At 39.1% G+C, this 12,500-nt stretch overlaps 1 protein-coding gene across 1 annotated transcript in view; it reads left to right on the top strand.

The window, feature by feature from the left end:
• LOC127659710 (dedicator of cytokinesis protein 2) overlaps positions 1–12,500 on the top strand; it is a 152,645-nt gene that overhangs the window by 49,584 nt on the left and 90,561 nt on the right.

The raw sequence follows: 12,500 nt of genomic DNA on the forward strand, positions 1-12,500 counted from the left end.
AACGTTGGATTATTCAGCCAAACAAGCTCACAGACAAATAAACAATGGCTCGTTTTTTAGCGAACTTCCTAAAGTAAAATCAGTGAAGTTTTTAATGAAGTTTTTAGCTATTTGTGGCTCACAGCATCAGTTATCTGGGCATACAAGAGACATTTGTGTTCGATGACTTATAGAAATCATAGTTCACTTTGTGATTATTTAAAAGATCTTTCGAACTGTGTTATTAGGGCAACATATTCATCTATACAGTCAGATTCCTGAGAATGAGAGCTTTCATTTGATATATGACTTGCCCAATTATGTGCTATGCGAAGGACTTTTATTTTATATGAATATTTCTACCCCGTTACCTCTAGGGGCGCTAATTTGCAACGCGAATGTTTCGAGGCCATGTTTTGTTATTTTAAGTAACATAAATGCAGACGTGATGGCAGGGCTGAACTGGCAATCTGGCATACCGGGCATTTTCCCGGTGGGCCGACGCACTTTGGTGCCGATCAGTGGCGGACTGGCCATCGGGAGAACCGAGCGGGCCGGTGGGTCGGCCACAAAACGTGCCGAATTGGCTGCGATAAGCAAAAATGAGCCGCCGTGTTATGCAGAACGGACCACAAAATGGTGCCGCGATATGCAAGTTTTGGGCCAATCGCTGTGTAAAATCCCGGGCCGATTTCTCTTCCCAGTCCAGCCCTGCGTGATGGTTATCTCTGAAAAGTTCAGATTTTAAGCTTTCAAATGATACCTCATATGCTTGACTTTTGTATACGGAGACGTAAACTTTTTTTCGTGATATATTGCCCCCCTAAAATCATATTAACGCGCATATTGTTTATGTCTTGTGGCTATAATTTTGGAAGTATTTTTACATTTACAGATTGTTCCCATTCACTTCCATTGTAAGTATCATACAGTAATACAGATTTTATTTTATTTTTTATTGAAAAAGTTTTTCTTTTTTTTCTTCTTCTTTTTTTTTTACTTTTACTTTATTTTTGTGGTAATCAATACTATGCCAAAAATGCTGCTGAGCTTATCTTATATTGAACCCGAACCCTGCTTAGAGACAGTATCTTAAAGGGATACCTCTCCCCAAAAATTTTAATTGTCATCATTTAAACACCCTCATGTTGTTCCAAATATCTCCTTTTGTGTTCCACGGAAGAAACAAAGTCATATGGGTTTGAACTATATATGAATTATTATTCTGTTTGTGTGTGCAACTATAATTATTCATGAATTTTTAAACTAGATGATCTCAATGAGAAATGATTAAACTTGAGTAATATAGAAATCACACACACACACACACACACATCCTGAGTAATATACAAATTTGCCTGTTATTCACTCTCGTGGGCTGATGCATTAAAATGATGAAGAGTGTGGAACACCCCTCCACCCACACGAATCTCATCTGACTAATTCGAAAGCACTGAAAGTGAATTCAAGTTTTTTTTTTCAATCAGGCCTTAATGTGGCCGTTGTTATGGTTACAGTTGCCGAGGGCTTTTCCGACTGTGTTTATCCTGCTGGGTTGAAATGCATAACAGTCAGTGGGAAAAATGCATTTCACTCTTATTTGTTAATTGCGTATTATTATTATCCTTTTAAGTCTTTTAGTTTTTCTGTTGACAGACGTGGAAGTGTTTTACTCTTTTTAGGACATTGATAATCAAGCTGGATTTTATAGGCCTGGTGTTTAAATATCTTTGAGATAAAACTCTTGGCTTGAGCAAAACAAGCAATATAGTGCTGAAGAATCTGGTCCCATTCCAGTTGATGATTTAGTGGATGTAGCTGCATTTGCCAGTTAGATTTTCACATTATTTGGAAAAAGTGTAAGTGGATAATGCTTCTGCAAAACATGGCCATCCAATGCTAGGGTGTTGTTGTTTGGTTGCTATGGAATTTCGGTTGGTTGCTAGGGTGTTGTGAGTGGTTGCTAGGGTGTTGTTGTGCAGTTGCTATGGAATTTTGGTTGGTTGCTACAGTGTTGTGAGTGGTTGCTAGGGTGTTGTTGTGCAGTTGCTATGGAATTTTGGTTGGTTGCTAGGGTGTTGTGGGTGGTTGCTAGGGTGTTGTTGTTCGGTTGCTATGGAATTTTGGTTGGTTGCTAGGGTGTTGTGAGTGGTTGCTAGGGTGTTGTTGTGCAGTTGCTATGGAATTTTGGTTTGTTGCTAGGGTGTTGTGAGTGGTTGCTAGGGTGTTGTTGTGCAGTTGCTATGGAATTTTGGTTGGTTGCTAGGGTGTTGTGGGTGGTTGCTAGGGTGTTGTTGTTCGGTTGCTATGGAATTTTGGTTGGTTGCTAGAGTGTTGTGAGTGGTTGCTAGGGTGGTGTTGTGCGGTTGCTATGGAGTTTTGGTTGGTTGCTAGGGTGTTCTATGTGGTTTCTGGCCCAGTTTAAAAGAGTGTCACTGTTATTCTGATCTTTAGATATGCATCGGGTTCTTCCTTCAATGTTAGAAGTGGATTATTCCAAGTCAAGTCAACCAAATTTCAGAAACTCCCATGGCTACTTTTATTTTACTTTGTTAAATAACACAAAGAACAAAGAAATGATTATGGAAGCCAAAATATTAAATGCCTTTGATCGGTGTTTATTGGGTAATCCATGATTTTGTTTAGAGCTTTAAAAATGTCAATTTCACCCTATGATTTTTGAACAAAGCCCAGACAGCCCCAATATCTCTGGGATTTAGAGATATAAGGTCTTAAAATAAAGATACAAAAAGGAAAGTTTGCTTTGAACCAGGATCTAAAAGGATATTAAGATGTCTTTAATACTTCTGGGGTTATGGGCACTCCAACTTCGGAAAAACAAAGACAAAAAAGTGCTTCGTCCAATCTTTGGACTCACACCATTGGCATATAATGCATCAAGGATTGCTAAAGTCAACTGCTTTTAGTAATAGAGCTATTAATCTCGGTGTAAAAATAACATTATGTTGCTGCCACCTTTCTAAGGTTAGTTTTTTGATTTGTGGTTTTGCTTAAAAATCATAGATGAAAAATGCTATTTTGGCCCCCCTCTACAAAATTGTGGATTACTCAGTAAATATTGATCCATGGCATTTCATATTTTGGCTTTCATCATCATTTATGTATTTATTTCACCAGAATAATTTTTTATAAAAATCCAAATTTTGAGCTGGGGACCTCTGGTTGAGTTGACGCAATGACCCAACATTAAAAAATTGCTTTTCCCCCCATATTTGGACTCGCACCATTGGCAAATATTGCAACAAGGGGTTCTGAAGTCAAATGATTTTAGGAACAGACCTTCCTATCTCCGAGTAAAAATTAAATAATAATGCTGCCACCTTGCTTTGGTTATTTTTTTAAACTAGTTTTGCTCCAAAGTCATAGGCGACATTTTGTATTATTCTCCTTGTAGAAATTGTTTGTTCCGTCACTTAAAAAAGGGTTATTCCAACTTCTCCGACTGAATTTTTATTTTATTTTATTTTAGTACTTTTTCTGAAGATTGATAGACATAAACTATGATTAATGGCAAAATATTAAATGCCATGAATCAATTGAGTAATCCATTATTTTGTAGAAGGGGCTCAAAATGACAAATTTCAGCCTATGATTTTGGAGCAAAACTAAAGGTAAAAAAATATAACCTTAGAAAGGTGGCAGCATCTTTATTTTATTTTTACACTGAGATTGGAAGGTCTATTAATAAAATCAGTTCACTTCAGCAACACTTGTTGCATTATATGCCAGTGGTGTGAGTCCAAAATGGGAGGGGTGGGGGGACTTTTTTTTTGTCGTTTTTCCAAAGTCGGACTGAAGTCGGACTCCACAAGTATTAAAGATTAAATCACAATTAAGAATTTGATATCTCACAATTGTGAGAAATAGTTGGAATTGTGAGATATAAAGTTACAATTGCAAGAAATAAAGTCGATATTGTGAGAAATAAAGTTGAAATTGAAAGGTTTAATAGACTATCGAGCATTGGCGCTTTAAATTTTTCACAATTTCGACTTTATTTAATATCTTTTTTTTCCCAAATGTATTTTCCTTAATTTTTTCTCAAAATTGCAAGTTATAAAGTCACACCTACGAGAAATTGTTGAAATTGATAAATAAAAAGTTGCAATTGCTAGAACGTCAAAATTGTTAGGTTTTATAGACTATCTAGCAATTGCGATTACATTTTTCACAATTTTGACTTTATCAGAAATAAGACTTATCGCAATTATAAGTTATAAAGTCACAATTATGAGAAATAGTAGAAATTGAGACATAAATGTTTGCATTTGCAAGAAATAAAGTAGAAATTGCGACTTCGATATTCAGAGATATAAAGTCACAATTGTGAGAAATTAAGTTTTAAATGTGATAAATAAAAAGTTTCAATTGTGACAGTAATTTACAGATACAATGTCGCAATTGCAAGAAATAAAGTTTAAATTGTGAAATATAAAGTTGCAATTACAAGGTTTTATGGACTACATCTAGCAATTGCAAGTTCATTTTTCACAATTTCAACAATATTTTTTCGATTCGTTTTTTCTCACAATTGCAAGTTATAAAGTCACAACTGCGAGAAATTGTCGAAATTGAGAGATAAAAATTTGCAACTGCTAGAACAAGAAGTCAAAATTGTTAGAAATATATGTGCAAGTTCGATATTCGATATTCAGAGATATAAATTCATAATATAAAGATATATCATTTTAATTAAAGAAATAAAGTCGGAATTGCGAGGAATAAAGTCAAAATTGTAAGGTTTTATAGACTATCTAGCTATTGCGTTTACATTTTTCACAATTTCAACTTTATCAGAATTACGACTTATCGCAATTGTACGCTATAAAGTCACAATTGCGAGAAATAGTCGAAATTGAGAGAGAAAAGAAATTGTGAGAAATAAAAAGTTTAAATTGTGACCGTAATTTACAGATACAAAGTCGCAATTGCAATAAATAGAAAAATGCGAGTTTTCACAATTTCAACTTTATTTCGTATCTTTTTTTTTTCCAATTTTTTTTGCAAGTTATAAAGTCACAAATGTGAGAAATTGTCGAAATTGAGAGATAAAAAGTTGCAATTGCTGGAACTAGAAGTCAAAATTGTTAGAAATACATTTGCAATTGTGACTTCAATATTCAGTGATATAAAGTCATAATATAAAGTTAATTAAAGATATAAAGTCGCAATTGCGAGAAATAAAGTTGAAATTGTGAAACATAAAGTTGCAATTACACGGTTTTATGGACTACATCTAGCAATTGTGAGTTTATTTTTCACAATTTCAACTTTATTTATTTGAATTGTGCAAAAAATAAAGTCACAATTGTGAGATATAAAGTCGTAATTACATCTTTTATATTTTTGTTCTGTGGCGTGATCCGGCTCTCACATACTAGAGATGCTTGCCTTAAAACCACATGATTTTTGAACACCTTTCAACCGGTTTTCAAAACCCGAAATGGAGAGTTGTGTTCAATATACTGCTGAATTTAGTCTTCTGTTAGTGATAGCAGAACAGTCTGTTGTGTGAGAGTGTGGATTACATGTATTGTCCACAGATTTAACACTCCATCAGGATTTATTCCCAACCCAAATGCCCCATCTCACACACAATCATGAATTCACTGTTTATCAGCCACCAGCCACATGTCATATCTCTTTTTAAAAGCTTTAAATCTGTCACTACATTGCAGCATATCTTATGGTCTTATGGTCCAGCTATCTTTTGAAAAAAGAGGGATGAAAATTATGCACAACACAGTTTTTGATTGGCTAAAAATGTGTGGCTGATGTCACAGCCGTCCACTGCAGCTTTCATCAGTATGTAAACAACATTTTAGAAAGCTGAGGATCCAATTTACAGCTGTGCTCCCGTTCCGCCCCGTAGGAGAGAATTAGATACGAAATTTCACCTTGATGCATTGCATAAAGGGGAAATATATATATTAAAAAGCGTAGCAAAACATGTTGTGTATTACTGTGCATGAACATCTAGGATCTTGGTAATAGAAATCAGATTGAATGAGACTTTCAAGTGCTGCTTGAAGTGCACGAGTTAAGTCTTATTCTGCTTCCAATTTTCAGTGTATTTCTCTCTCTCTCTCACACACACACACACACATACACACACACTTGTTGTGTTTCCATATTTTATGGGGACTTTCCATAGACATAATGGTTTTTATACTGTACAAACTTTATATTCTATCCCCTAAACCTAACCCTACCCCTAAACCTAACCCTCACAGAAAACTTTCTGCATTTTTACATTTTCAAAAAACATAATTTAGTATGATTTATAAGCTGTTTTCCTCATAGGGACCGACAAAATGTCCCCACAAGGTCAAACATTTTGGGTTTTACTATCCTTATGGGGACATTTGGTCCCCACAAAGTGATAAATACACGCCACACACACACACACACACACACACACACACACACACACACACACACACACACACACACACACACACATACTCACACACACACACACACTCACACACCACACACACTCTCTCATACACACACACATACTCACACACATACTCACACACTCGCACACACACACACACATACACACACACACACACACACACACACACACACACACACACACATACTCACACACACACACACATACACACACATACACACACACATACTCACACACTCACACACATACTCGCGCACACACACACACACACACACACACACACTCACACACAAACACACACACACACCTCACACTTCACTGGCATGGTATGGTGGTTCTTTAGGATTTGGACCAGCTGGGTTCCTATTACCATGTGAAATAGTTTATTGTGCACTCTCAGGAATGAGCGATGGATGAGAAGTGAACAAGGGATTTCGAGAGGCTGAGCAATAGATCTTGTGGGATCAGTTTTCAAACTCTTTCTCCCCAAAGAAGGACTGCTGCATCACTGAGACTGGATTTTATATACTCCTTTTTTTATTTTTAAATTATGTCATTATTTACAAACCCTCATGTTGTTCCAAACCCATATGACCGCAAATGGGTTTGGAACGCGGAATGACAGCCTCAGTCACTATTCAAAAAAATGCAGCAAAAGTAAATGGTGACTGAGGCTAACATTCTGCCTAACAACGTCTTTTCGTGTTCCACTAAAGAAAAAGTCACGTGGAACAACATGAGGGTGAGTAAATGGTTTGAAGAATTGACATTTTCTATGAGCTATCCCATTTTTTTTTTTCTCTCCAATTTGGCATGCCCAATTCCCAATGCGCTCTAAGTCCTCACGGTGGTGTAGTGACTCGCATCTCATCACGTGGCTTGTTGAGTGCGTTACCACGGAGACATAGCGCATAGTGTGGAGGCTTCACGCTATTCTCCACGGCATCCACGCACAACTCACCACACGCCCCACCGAGAGCGAGAACCACATTATAGCGACCACGATGAGGTTACCCCATGTGACTCTACCCTCCCTAGCAACCGGGCCAATTTGGTTGCTAAGGAGACCTGGCTGAGCCACAGCCCAAGTAGAAAAAACAATTGGCGCTTTGTCGTATAAACACAAATCTTTCTCGGATACAGTTGACATGATTGGGAACGATTTACACCCATATATATATTTATGCACACTGTATATCGGCAACTATCAGCATAGAGTTTGCCGATAACCGATAGATCAAAAAAGCAACTATCGGCACCGATTAATCGGTAAAACGGACATATCGGTCTTCCTTCAGTTATGACATCATGCTTTTGTAAAAACACACACATTGAGCACTGGCTCTGTCCACGAGCTGAACAGGTCGGTTTGGCCTTGAGAAAATGCTTGATGGCACGTTTTCCCTGTTGCTCATGGCTTCAGAACTGGTGATGAAACGGGCACTCGATAAAAATATGCCACCAGTGAACTCTTCCATTCCCTCTCTGGCGCTCAGTGAGTGATCCAGTGCTGCATGTATCTCTCCCTCAGAGCGTTCTCGCTTTCAATCCCTCCTTATCTCACAGGGACATTAAGCATGACAAATCCAATTACCTTTCGCCTCCGTAATTAGCATTAGCGCCAACATTTATAAGTGTCGTTTATTCATAAGGGTAAAGGTGCTATAATGCTGCCAGCGTACATTAAACTGACTGTTTGCTGTTAAACAACTTCACAGCATCGAGTACCCTTAAACGTGTCTGAAACGCATGAGAGGACCCTCGTTCACACGTTATGATGTACGGCGAGCGATCAGCGCCTGAAAGCGTCGGCAGGAAACTCATTGTTTTTATGATATCTGTTTATTCTTGATGCATTGGGCTCTTTTGAGAGAGAGAGAGAGAGAGAGAGAGAGACGCTCGCCCGCTGAGACTCATTTGAACACTGAAATGGAGACACATTTTTTCCAGCTCTTGGTTAGAGAGGGAAGTGTGGTGTGCAAGACACAGTACGTGGTCGGACTGTATGTGCAGTGTTGCATTATGGGTGCAAACTTTGGCTCGGATGTGTTTGATTGGGGTTTTTAAGGGCTTTGAGCTGTGAAGGTGGCCCCCATTCACTTCCTTTGTAAGTGCCTCACTGCAACCCAGATTTAATTTTCTCCCTTTTTCTCCCCAATCTGGAATGCCCAATTCCCAATGCGCTCCAAGTCCTCGTGGTGGTTTAGTGACTCGCCTCAATCCGGGTGGCGGACGACGAATCTCAGTTTCCTCCGTGTCTGAGACCGTCAATCCGTGCAATCACGTTATCTGTTGAGCTTGTTACCGTGGAGATGTAGCGTGTGCGGATGCTCCCGCTATTCTCTGCGGTATCCATGCACAACTCAACCCACCCTAGCAACCGGGCCAATTTGGTTGCTAAGGAGACCTGACTGGAGTCACCCACCACACGCCCCACCGAGAGCAAGAACCACATTATAGCGACCACGAGGAGGTTACCCCATGTGACTCTACCCTCCCTAGCAACTGGGCCAATTTGGTTGCTAAGGAGACCTGACTGGAGTCACTCACCACACGCCCCACCGAGAGCGAGAACCACATTATAACGACCACAAGGAGGTTACCCCACGTGACTGTACCCTCCCTAGCAACCGGGCCAATTTGGTTGCTAAGGAGACCTGACTGGAGTCACTCACCACACGCCCCACCGAGAGTGAGAACCACATTATAGCGACCACGAGGAGGTTACCCCATGTGACTCTACCCTCCCTAGCAACTGGGCCAATTTGGTTGCTAAGGAGACCTGACTGGAGTCACTCACCACACGCCCCACCGAGAGCGAGAACCACATTATAACGACCACAAGGAGGTTACCCCACGTGATTCTACCCTCCCTAGCAACCGGGCCAATTTGGTTGCTAAGGAGATCTGACTGGAGTCACTCACCACACGCCCCACCGAGAGCAAGAACCACATTATAGCGACCACGAGGACGTTACCCCATGTGACTCTACCCTCCCTAGCAACCGGGCCAATTTGGTTGCTAAGGAGACCTGACTGGAGTCACTCACCACACGCCCCACCGAGAGCAAGAACCACATTATAGCGACCACGAGGAGGTTACCCCATGTGACTCTACCCACCCTAGCAACCGGGCCAATTTGGTTGCTAAGGAGACCTGGCTGGAGTCACTCAGCACGCCCTGGATTCAAACTCACTACTCCAGAGGTGACAGTCAGCGTCAATACTCGCTGAGATACCAGACCCCCAAGATTTTTGATTTCTTTAAAGAAATGAGGGGTGACGCCCACTTTACACCATCCAATCAGTTCCTGATGGATAAAATCAAGTCCCTAACTTTTGTTTCTCTCGTTGAATGTTCTGTTTCACTCAGAAATGTCACGGGCTGCGTTTCTTGAATCTCTTTGCAGACCTCCCCTTTCAGCATAAAAATGAAATAGCACATTTTGAATGTCATGATTATTTAATATATAAATATTAAATAAAAGGGGTCCCAACACAGATACTTGGGGGACACCCTAAGCAATCTCTAATGACTAACACCTTATATGAAGGTGTCCATAATTATTATTCAGCTTCATTACCTCTAAACTATGTATATAGATATATTTGAACCTTGTAGCTTTACAAGTGTTTTTCATAATATCACATAATTTGCATTGAATGTGTGTTATTATGTATATTGTGCATGTGTAATGTGCAGTTTATAACTTCCAGCATGATTTATAATGTCTTATAACCACTTAAAAATATCTTATGGATGTTTATAAGAAGACATTGCTTTTTTACTCTACTTAAAGCATATCTATTATATATATTACACACATTTCTATATAATACATTGTAACTCTTGCAAGACAATTGGATGTTGCTTAGCGTTATTATGCATTATACTTTTAAGGCAGGTGTTGGGAACCTTTTTAAGGAGCCCATTTTTTTATTTTTGGTTGGTGCATTTTTTCGAAAGAGCCAGAACATTAATAAAATACAATGTTTATATTGCCCGTAGACTACTCAAAAACAAACAAATATGCAAACATAGGTAACATGTTGCAATATGGAATTGAGTACACGTGTTTGTGCGGGTCTCCATAAAATTACTTAGTTTTGGGCGATATGTAATATTTTTTTTTTTAATGATAATCGCATTTAAAATATCAATATCCGATTATATGATCAATCCACAGGGGTTGGTGAATATTTTTGCTTAACTGATTCTGCTGTAATTAATTTATTGAAACAAGAAAAACTTGAACACAAGTCATTTCTACAGTCAAATTGCACTTTAAACGAAATTGAACAAAACGAAAAAGCAATACAAATAACGAAGTGATAAAAAAATATGATATATAACCCCCTCCAGAAATCCAAACATTTACCGTCTCCAACGGCAACATTTGCCATCGCGCAAGTATCAGTATGCGGCAACAGGTGCAAATTACCAGCATACAACTTAAGAACTAAGGACAATTATAAATGTCATTTATCATAATAAATAAGCCTAAACAATTATTGTGTGCCCAAAAATGTGTTTGTATTGCGTTTTGGTAATACGGTTAATGCTGCCTAAAGACAAATATAGAACTCTTGTATTACCTTATGATTTAATCACTTTTGTCTTTGTTTATTTAATACAAAGATACCTGTATATATTTCTGAACATGTAGAGTTGCGTTCACAATGTGTAAGAGCGAACTAAACTCGCAGCACCTCACGAGATGATCGGCGATCATTTGCAACATGCTCTTATACGATTTTATTCTTGCATTCAGTTTTCAGTCGAATGAAACCGATTGTCTCACGAGACAGGGTCCCGTTGCACGCCTCTGAACAAACAGTGAATCAGACACAAGCATTGACGTCTTTTCTTTCATCCGGTCTTCAAAATAGAATCACGCTTCGTCATATGTGCATCTTTGTGTCTAATTTCTTGTTATATATCTCTCCGACAAGTCTTTCAGGTCACCTTTCACAGTTTCTGGTGCATCAGCAAATTACTCGGCATGAAAAATCCACATTTGTTCATTCCAAACCTTGTTCACCAGGAGTAGGCTGTAAAATTCGGGAGAAAGGAAACCAAAACAGTGTCATTGATCACTTCACAATCATCAATTGTGTTCCTCAGGATTCATTTTATTATTGAACAAACACAATGCTCTCAGTCAATCCCAAATTTTACTGAACCTCAAAAGTCGCATACTAATTAGGCAACTAAATTACAAAAATAATTTCTCCCAACTCAGTTGTTCATTCTCAATTTTTAGAGTAGGTGCAACAAATAAGTAACAAAAATTACAATTAAATGCAATTTTTGGCCTTTCAAAAAATTCAGTGATCAATATAGCCTCCCTTCTGTTCAATAATGGCCATGAGATGTCCATCCATGAAGTCTGTCGGTTTCTTGATCTGTTTACGATCAACTTTCGCTGAAGCAGCAACCATAGCCTCCAAACGCTGTTCAGAGGTGTATTGTCTTCCTTCACATTTGAGAAGGCCCCACATGTTATCAGTTGGATATAAGTCAGATGAGGAAGGGGGCCAAGTCATTATTTGTGCATCTTTGAGGCTCTTGCTGGCTAGTCAAGCAGTGGAGTACTTGGATACATGTGATGGAGCATTGTCCCGCATAAAGATCATGGCCTTCTTGAATGCTGAGGACTACTTCCTGTACCACTGCTTGACGAAAGTACTTTCCAGAATCTGGCAGTAGGTTTGAGAGTTGAGTTTCAGTCCAACTTCCTCATCCTTAATGATAGCAGATCATACCAGTACCCCTCCGCCACCGTGCTGGCGCCTGACTCGGAGTGGTGCCCTGTGCCCATTAGCGATCCAGCCACGGGCCCGTCCATCTGGTCCATCAAGAGTCACTCTCATTTAATCTGTCCATAAAATCTGTCTTCAGGTATTTCTTTCCCCAATCGTGACACTTCATCTTGTGAATATGTTCAGTCGTGTTTCGGTCTTCTTGACCGTGCCCATGTCTCTGAGCACTTGGCACTTGTACTTCTGGACACTCCAGGTAGGTTGCAGTTCTGGAATATGGTGGCACTGGAGGATAATGGGTTCCTGTTGGCTTCAC

The sequence above is a fragment of the Xyrauchen texanus genome, chromosome 19, assembly GCF_025860055.1.
Source record: "Xyrauchen texanus isolate HMW12.3.18 chromosome 19, RBS_HiC_50CHRs, whole genome shotgun sequence".
NCBI classification, from domain to species: Eukaryota; Metazoa; Chordata; class Actinopteri; order Cypriniformes; family Catostomidae; genus Xyrauchen; species Xyrauchen texanus.